Source organism: Schistocerca nitens, chromosome 1 (genome assembly GCF_023898315.1).
Source record: "Schistocerca nitens isolate TAMUIC-IGC-003100 chromosome 1, iqSchNite1.1, whole genome shotgun sequence".
NCBI lineage: Eukaryota > Metazoa > Arthropoda > Insecta > Orthoptera > Acrididae > Schistocerca > Schistocerca nitens.
The window spans coordinates 91,331,448-91,341,604 of NC_064614.1; the positions used below are offsets into that span (position 1 = coordinate 91,331,448).

Below are 10,157 nucleotides of genomic sequence, written 5' to 3' on the forward strand. Positions count from 1 at the left end.
CATATTTTGTCTTGCTTTGTACTTACTTTGGTAATGACTACGGTGTTGTCTAGTATTTGTTGCCTGATGTTGTTTAGTTTGTTTTAATTTTTTGTGAAGAGTTTTCATAGTATCCCTGTACCCATTATTTAAAGATGTAGTTTTAATTTAATGATACTGAGTTCTTATTGTTGTCCAAGTGCTTTCATTCGTTTATTATGCAGATGCAATGTGGACATGAAATGTGGCATCTTATGCTGGTTTGGGTGACGGTATGTGCTGTTGATGCATTAGCGTCTGTTAATTTACTGTAGATAAGAAAATTATATTACCAGTATGGTTTTTCTTCTAGATTTAAGAAAATAATGCTCCAATTGGTCTCAGGTTTTACGATAAATTTAATATTCTTGTGCATGCTGCTTAGATTTGTTGCTGGTGTACCAGTTACAGTATTTATGCCATCAAAGAAAATTATTTATCGTAAATTATTTTGCTATTGATATGGACGCTATCTAAGAAGAACATTTGCCCTAAATGGTCCACGTAAATATAAACTTTATGACAGCACCATGTATTTGAAGAATTCCAAGTATCTCAGTGATTGTCAATTTCTTATGTTTCAAGAAACCGCTTTTTGCTTTTACTGAGATGGAAGCTCTTCATAGTGTCTAGGGGATACTATCTGGTGTTCTTATTCAATGTCGTAATTAGTGTACTAGAGGATGCAGAAGAGCTGTAACGTGGACAGACTGTTTCTAAGTTGCAAGTATACATTGCGCAATTATTGTTGAGCAAATCTTTCGTTCCATACAACAATTTTATCTGTGTTTCAAGTACCATATTTGGTTTTGACTATTTTAGTGTTATTAGTACTGTTATTAGTATAACTTTCATTTAGACTGATGTATGGAGAGGATCATTGTATGTTGTATTTAATATTAAGGTTATTTGTATTAACGCATCTAATATGTTATAAAAGTTTGAAGAATTCTCATTGCGAGGTAAGGTTAGCGTTGTTTCGTCGAAATAAAGATGTCATCACTCATTTTATCTACGGATTCTTTAATTTGTATAGCATTCGATTTATTTCTCCGAGCATTGTGTCACAATCAACACGCACTATTTATTGTACGTGTTCAGCATAACCGATATCATGTGCTAATTAAAAGCGAAGCACAAGGTAATTGTCAGTTCAGAAATATTGATTAAAATAAATGCCCCGGGTGAGGATCGAACTCACGACCTTAAGATTATGAGACTTACGCGCTGCCTACTGCGCTACCGAGGCAACTGCGTGTAACGGGCTATCGGTATGCTTAACTGTATGAGTACGATGTGTTTTGCGTAAGACGCCAAAGATTAACTAGGAGTTTATGTCATAGTTATCAGCAATAATGGAGTCAACGCGACTACCTGATTTAGGTGCTTTCATACAGGCTATATTTTACAGCAATATTTGGCCGTAACAGTGTTGTCAACATTGATGCACCATGACTGCAATACATGGCAATTCTGATATACGACCGGGCAATATTGCTGATATTGCAGACTTCTGCAGATAGTTGCTGAAGTACTTCAGAGGGGTTGCCGGTACTGTCTACCAAGGGTAGCAAAGCACAGAAAGATACTGTAAACCCGTCATCTTACAAACCGACAGCACTGTCATCTTGTATATCAAAGATGCATCTAAGAACGGTTAAAAACAGTTTATAATAGTGGAGGGAAAAGAGTAAAGTTCTTCCCAAGGCCTAGCTTCGATTTCGCAAGGGAAAGAGTGCTGTTGAGAACTTAGGGAATTTGACAACTGATATTCAACGGACCTTGGTGAACAAATGTTTCCTAGCTGGAGCTTAAGACACTGTGGAAATCACGCCACTGGAAAGAAATCTTGTTTCCACTAATTATAGTATTTGTGCAATCTGTGGGATTAAATCTTTGTTCTCAGATAGAAGAATCTATGTCTTGTACAATGGATATGGCACAGGGCCTCGGATAATCCACAATGGTTTCCCATCGGAAGCCATATTGAGCCCTCTCCAGTACATGCTTTATACACGAGAAAAGTTTTTCATCAATATTATCTAAATTACAATTCCCTGATCTCTGCCTAAGAGAATTGTCTGGAGATAACACGGATTAAACAAAGGTAATTATTTTTATGCGAATAAGAGTTCCACATTCCCCGGATTGGATGAAGGTTGGTGGAAAAATATCGCATTCAGGAGTCGCTCTTAAGTTTCTGGAAACGAGAACTGATTCGACACTAACCTAGAGATATCACAAAAGTGATATTCTTCTAATATAGAAACAAGGATGTATGTTCGGCAGATGGGGGGGGGGGGGGGGCAGCACACCCGAAAATTTCGACGAGCTGGTACAGGACTGTTGCGAGATCAGTCTTGGATTATGAAAGAAGATTTGATCATCATAGGACAAGAAATTCGATATCGATGCTGGACGGACTTCGATACCGCTGCACTCGAATATGCACTGGAGCGATGCTATCCACACAAACGAATGCTCTCCTTGTTGAGGTACCCAGAAGTAAAAAACTTGCGAATAAATTCATTTTGAAGCGAATCTCACAGATAGGACAAACAATGGAATAATGAAACAAACAATGGAATAATGAAATATGGGTCAAATACGGAAAAATTTAACCGCTTGTCTGCAAATAGAAGAAATCCACTGATTATGATATCTCTTAGACCTTGTATGAAAATAAGATAGAGAAATACGATATCTACCAGATTTCCTGGCCCCATGCAGCTGACGAGAAGAAAATGTACTAATTTTTGATAATATTGTGCAGTACAAATCTTCCCCAAATTTGAAGACCTGATGCGTTTTGCACAATACTGTTTTCCTGAAATCGACGAATATTTATTCGGATGGATCGAAGACCATTCATGGTGACAAAGGAGCATGTGCACTATACAACCCTGTAGAAAATTACTAAGCCCTGTGTTGTTACAGACGGGAAAAACCGACTGGTTAAAACCAATACAGGTATTTTACTTCCGAGTAGCCCCTACTTTTCGGAATTTGTTTGGTCACGGTTATAACAGGTGATTCTTTATCTTTTACAAACAATCGAGTAAAAAAAACGAAATATCAATTAGCCATAGCAGCAGTGCTAAAATTTTAGGTTTTTAAATAAATATTTTTTAAATAGCAAATAATTTTTATTTGTAAGTCTTCCATTGCTTTGGAATATTACGTTATTACAGAAAATGGAAAAAGCGATCAGTGCTATTTTAACAACATTGTAGACAGAAAAGAACAACAAACCAATTGCATAAAAATTGGTACAGCATTGCTAAGACAATAATGAACCTGTTACAATGAGGTGTGACCTACTGGATGTTACGTGTGTACATGCAAAGTGCAAAACTTGCCCCATCTGATCTATATGGCAGTTTCACCCTGTCGCTGTCGGACATAAGCTGATCTTAGTGAGAAGACTGCGAATGACCACGAAGGACTCAGTCGTGTAATCACAGGTGATGAATCCTGAGTTTTTGAGTACGATGCTGAGAGAAAGCGGTAGAAGTGAGGAATGGCACACTGAGGCATCTCCTCGACAGAAAAAAGCTCGAATGAGCAAATAATAGATCAAAAAAATGCTGATTTGTTTTTTATGTAGGAGTATCATGAGTAAACAATTTGTTCCCCCAGGGTAAACTGTCATCCAAGTGTAAATTTCGGCTTCCGCGGCCGTTCTCACAGTCAATAAAATTCTTCTGTGTTTGTGGCCCCAATGTGATCTGGAAAATTCCGACGCTACAGCGACTGTTGCAAGGCGCCTTCCTCAGGGTGTATTGTTAACTGCTGAATGAACACTAGTTTGGATACTTATGTACTATGGAGGAATGCTGTCATTGGATGTGAGGGTGAGGAGGAGGGGTATTAGGATGGTGGTGGTGGTTAGTGTTTAACGTCCCGTCGACAACGAGGTCATTAGAGACGGAGCGCAAGCTCGGGTTAGGGAAGGAGTGGGAAGGAAATCGGCTGTGCCCTTTCAAAGGAACCATCCCGGCATTTGCCTGAAACGATTTAGGGAAATCACGGAAAACCTAAATCAGGATGGCCGGAGACGGGATTGAACCTTCGTCCTCCCGAATGCGAGTCCAGTGTGCTAACCACTGCGGGGTATTAGGAGTTCATTTTATTGGTCTTTGAATTGCGTGTTGTCATGGGCGTAAATGGGCGTTTTTCATTGGAGTTTCCTTTACTGCTTGCCATTGGGGGGAAGTCGGCGAATAGGAGACTGAGCGGCGACTACAGCGTAGCGTTGTTTACTAACTGCCTGGTATCGAATAGGGCGCGTCAGCACGGTGTGTACCCTCCACCGCTGTGGCCTACTGCGCGCCTGTTGCTCTGCGAGAGCTGTCCTTCCTTAACAAAAAACATGCAACTGAAGAAATTAGCGGCTGAAGGCCTACACTACACGTCTGAAGGACAACTATAATTAAAACACATTAATAAACAATTTTTCCAACCAATGAATTTCTTTTTAAACCTACAACAAAACGACAGAAAGCCAAATTAAAGAAATATTATCTTACTGCACGGCTGAAAACCACAAACAAATCTGAAACAATTGCTGAAGGCCTGAACAAGTCAGCCAAACAATGTAAAGTAAACCCCTTCCTTCTTATAAAAAAATTTCCTTTAAGCAACACACACAGCTGAAGGCCTCATAATAAGGGGTTCACGTAAATCCTCGGATGAAGGCCACACGTAACACATCGAACAAATAACGGCTTAGGGCCTGGATTACAAACAATTTCAGATAGAATAAATTTTAAATAAAATCAATCTTCAAAATTTTAATTTAACGTGCTGAAGGCCTTTATATAAATTTAAAAAAAAATTGAATTTATATACGCCTGAAGACCTTGCACAGTTCTTCAAACTAAAATGAAAATCACAATCTAAAACAGACAGAACAAGTGGTGCTCAGAAGTGTTCTGAGGGTCGGCCTGAGAAGGTAGCTCAAACGTAAGGTGCAGTGAGACACTCAGCCAAGAGCTGAAGTTAAATAATCGGGTGGCAACCCAAACTAGGGACAGCCCAAGGACCAACCAACAATTTAACCAATTCGCTTCCGTCCGAACAACGGCACAACGATGGCACATATCGGACGAGGACGAGGAGACAAACAGCAGTACATCTTCAGAAATTGGCGTCTAAAAACAGCCAAGGGAACAATAACCACTCTAAACAAAATATTAACCAAACAATTTAAAAGGCTGTCTAACTACACACTGTGTCGAACAGCATTAACATGACAAGGAAAGGCACACTGCCAGAAAACTAGGCTAACGACCAGGGGAGGTAACTGGGGCGTTAATGGCCTAAGTGCAGAAAATACCGCTGGTGCACTCCACTGGCAGGTAACAGTCAATTTAATAAGTAATCACAATATAGGAAGACGGCTGCAAGATTTTGCTGACTCTAACACATTATACGTTGCTTCTAGCCCGAATGACCCAGGGAGCAACAACCCACAAATGAATGAAGAGATGTCACAATACTTGAGGTTTCATAAAAGGTTAACTGATCACTCAACTTCAGCGTCCAGGTTCGGTGAGCAACGAACTACGAGGTGCATTCAAGTTCTAAGGCCTCCGATTTTTTTTGTCCGGACTGGAAAGAGATAGAAACATGCGCATTGTTTTAAAATGAGGCCGCGTTCATTGTCAATATGTCCCAGAGTTGGCAGCACCATACGGCAGATGGAATTTTACCGCCAGCGGCGAGAATGAGACCTGTTTTAAATACTTAAAATGGCGACGTTTTCCTTACTTGAACAGCGTGCAATCATTCGTTTTCTGAATTTGCGTGGTGTGAAACCAATTGAAATTCATCGACAGTACATGTGGTGATGGAGTTATGGATGTGTCGAAAGTGCGTTCGTGGGTGCGACAGTTTAATGAAGGCAGAACATCGTGTGACAACAAACTGAAACAAACATGGGCTCGCACAAGCCAGTCTGACGTCATGATCGAAAAAGTGGAGAGAATTGTTTTGGGGGATCGCCGAATGACTGTTGAACAGATCGCCTCCAAAGTTGGCATTTCTGTGGGTTCTGAGTACACAATCATGCATGACGACCTGAAAATGCGAAAAGTGTCATCCAGGTGGCTGCCACAAATGCTGACGGACGACCACATGGCTGCCCGTGTGGCATGTTGCCAAGCAATGTTGACGTGCAACAACAGCATGAATGGGACTTTCTTTTCGTCGGTTGTGACAATGGATGAGACTTGGATGCCATTTTTCAATCCAGAAACAAAGCGCCAGTCAGCTCAATGGAAGCAGACAGATTCACCACCACCAAAAAAATTTCGGGTAACCGTCAGTGCTGAAAAAATGATGATGTCCATGTTCTGGGACAGCGAGGGCATAATCCTTACCCATTGCATTCCAAAGGGCACTACGGTAACAGGTGCATCCTACGAAAATGTTTTGAAGAACAAATTCCTTCCTGCACTGCAACAAAAACGTCCGGGAAGGGCTGCGCGTGTGCTGTTTCACCAAGACAACTCACACGCACATCGAGCTAACGTTACGCAACAGTTTCTTCGTGATAACAACTTTGAAGTGATTCATCATGCTCCCTACTCACCTGACCTGGCTCCTAGTGACTTTTGGCTTTTTCCAACAATAAAAGACACTCTCCGTGGCCGCACATTCACCAGCCGTGCTGCTATTGCCTCAGCGATTTTCCAGTGGTCAAAACAGACTCCTAAAGAAGCCTTCGCCGCTGCCATGGAATCATGGCTTCAGCGTTGTGAAAAATGTGTACGTCTGGAGGGCGATTACGTCGAGAAGTAACACCAGGTTCATCGATTTCGGGTGAGTAGTTAATCAGAAAAAAAAAAATGGGAGGCCTTAGGACAGGGCTTCACAACATACATGCTCGCGGAGCAAGCTGTGAGCAGCAAGGCGCGAGCATGGAGCAGCGCGAGCACGCTACCCCCACTACCGGACCAGAGCGGAGAGTGGGGAAAGTCACGTGGGGCACACAACAGCTGCCACCAGTCAATGTAATTCTGCGGCCACCTGCAAGGATATCACTCACGACTTATTACTGCGACAAATGAAACAAATAAAGACGAATGTACACGTGCCACATAATTTTATTAGCTTAGTGTATGCCTCTACATTCGCATTAATTTGTGAACTGTTACACAATAAAAGGTGTCACTGAAGTGTGAGATTCTCGGTTATCTTGTACTTTTTGCCCTTTACAATTGCGTCTATGTTTGGAGTAATTGTTCTTGTGCATTTTAGACGCAGTGTGCAGTTTAATTTCGATCAGACAATGCATTTCTCAGGCGCGTCTTGTTACATTTCATTGCAGAGAACAGTTGTTCACAAATATATGTGGAACCGAACATTGATATTATCGTAGCCGCCAGTTTGTGCAAACGAGGAAATCTATCCTGAGGGAAGTGTCTGTAGAATTCCAAAATGTTTTTCTTGTTTTGAAATTTGTCTCTGTATTCTCTGTCACACTGCAGGTCAATAATTTCTTGCTGCAGCTCAGGACGAATCTATTCGCTGAATATGGAGAGAACAGATCAAAATCACTGTCTAGTGCTGTCAGATCTTGAAAGCGCTGATACAACTAAACTATGTGAGTAATGTTCACAGTCTTTGTGGACATCTTGCATGGATGATAATTTAGGAAAATGAGCTAGGTTTCCTGTTTCCAGCTGACTCACCCAAAGTGTCAATTTCATTTTAAAAGCTCGTATTCGATCTATGAAATGAGTAATTAGCAGATCTCTGCCTTGTAGTAAAATGTTCAAAGCATTCAGATGGCTAGTTAAATCTGCTAAGAACGCGAGATCACATTCAAACGTGTGTGCGCATTTCCCCTCCCACCCCTCCCACCCTACTCCGCGACCTTGCACCTGCTCGCGAGCACGTGCCTGAGCAGACGCGAGTACTCGCGCTCAAAACTGGCCAGTTGTTAAGCCCTGCCTTAGAACTTGAATGCACTTCATATGTCGCTCTTGCAGCTAGCGCCTCACAGTCCGACAGTGCATGCGCGCCACCAGCGGTTCCGGCCTGGCTCCGCACCGTGGAAACTTCCTTACTGCTCCATCCCAACCGACTGACTAATGCACACACCACCACCACCCAGAAATACTAGTGGTCACACCAAAGATAGTATGACAGTACTAGTATTGATAAGCGCTGCTGCTGCTGCCACTCAAGGAGGCAAGCCAGCAACTTCGTTACATCAGTAAGTAAGGAAGAAACAAGACGGCACTCGATGTGACGAAATGCCAAAGAACAAACGGCACGAACGCTAGCCGCACACGGCTCAGTGTAATAGGGCAGCGAGAATCTGGATGCTCCTTCTGCAGAAAGACTTGGCAGGATCATAGCAACAATACACGGTTGCTGGCAGTGCTGTTGGCGAGAATGTACGCTCGCAAGAAGATCGTGCTCCGGACGGCCATGTGGCACTTCCGAGAGGGAAGACCAACGTGTTCGGTGTATGGCTCTGGCGCATCGTACTGCATCTGCAGCAGTTGGCACCACAGTGTCACAACGAGCAGTTACCAAACCGTTATTTCAAGGACAGCTCCGAGCCAGATGCACTGTGGGGTGCATTCCACCAACCAAAAACCAAGCGTCATTGGCGACTTCAGTGCTGTACGGCGAGAGCTCAGTGGAAGACAGAGTGGAGATCCGTTGTGCTTTCTGATGAAATCTGGGTCTGCCTTCGTGCCAGTGATGGCCGTGTTTTGGTTAGAAGGAGGCCGGTTGAGAGCCTGCAACCAGCCGGTCTGTGCTGCACTACACAGAGTGGACCTGCACCTGGAGATATGGTCTGGGGTGTGATTTCATATATGACCGCAGCAGCACACTGGTGGTTATCCCACGCATTCTGACTCCAAACTTGTATGTCGCTATAGTGCTTCGTCCCGTTCTGCTGCCATTCGTGAACAGCATTCCGGAGGGTGTTTTCCAACAGGATAGCCCTCACCCCCATACCGCTGTTATAACCCAACACGTCTACTGAGTGTCGACGCGTTGCCTTGAATTTGGCAGTTACCCCGGTTATTAATGTAACAGCATTTCAGCATTTCACATTTGCGAAGGCGTATCTCGCTCTCACATTAAGCTGTGATCTTGCAATGTTGATCACTGAAATAAGTTATCTAAAGCCGGCCGCGGTTTCGAGACGGTTCTAGGCACTTCAGTCCGGAACCGCGCAGCTGCTACGGTCGCAGGTTCGACTCCTGCCTGGGGCATGGATGTGTGTGATGTCCTTAGGTTAGTTAGGTTTAAGTAGTTCTAAGTCTAGGGGACTGATGACCTCAGATGTTAAGTCCCATTGTGCTTCGAGCCATATAAACAATTTTTGTTATCTAGACAAATGTATTCACTAAATTTCATTACGCTGCATTAATGATATTTGGTGTTGCTATTTTACCCCGTCGATGTATAAAGGGCGTGAGCAGCGTCCGATGATGAGTGATGACTGTGAACTTGTTTATGGAGATACGTCGATGATACGTTTATGGTATATTGCCACATGGGAGGGATGCTCTGGATCGTTTCCGATATCATTTTAATTGTCTGCATCCCAATATTAAGTTCACAATGGAAGTTGAAAAGGATGGAAAACTTCCGTTTTTAGATGTCTTGGTCTACAGGAGGGATGATGGGACATTAGGACATAGTGTTTATAGTGAGCCCACGCATACGGACCGATGTCTTCATGCATTAGGCTGTCGTCCTTTGTACCAACGCAATGAGGTTCTACGTATACTAGTAAAGAGAGCTTACGCCATCTCAGACGCTAATAGTTCGACACAAGAACTGGATCATCTGAGCAGAATGGTTATACTGACAATCAGATACGTTGTGCTCTACAGATTGGACGTTCGCGGGAACTAACAGAAACACAAGCAAATCGGTGACATTCCTACCTTTTGAGGGGAGCATGTCTTCAAAAATAGGAAGCATTTCAAAGAAATTTGATATTGAAAGTGTATCCCGCCCGCCAGCTAATGACCAGACCTCTGCTGCGCTCAGTGAAGGATGGTTTGGGCTTGAGAAAGCCCGGGGTCTACATGATTCCTTGCCAGTGTGGGAATGCCTATATTGGACAAACTATTTGTACGGTCCAGGATCGTTGCGTGGAG

General features: G+C 42.9%; 1 non-coding gene across 1 annotated transcript; it reads right to left on the reverse strand.

Moving 5' to 3' along the window:
- Window positions 1–1,194: 1,194 nt before the first annotated feature.
- Trnam-cau (transfer RNA methionine (anticodon CAU)) lies at window positions 1,195–1,267 on the reverse strand. Its single transcript has one exon. It is a non-coding gene; the product is annotated as a tRNA-Met (tRNA).
- Between the last annotated feature and the right edge of the window lie 8,890 nt (window positions 1,268–10,157).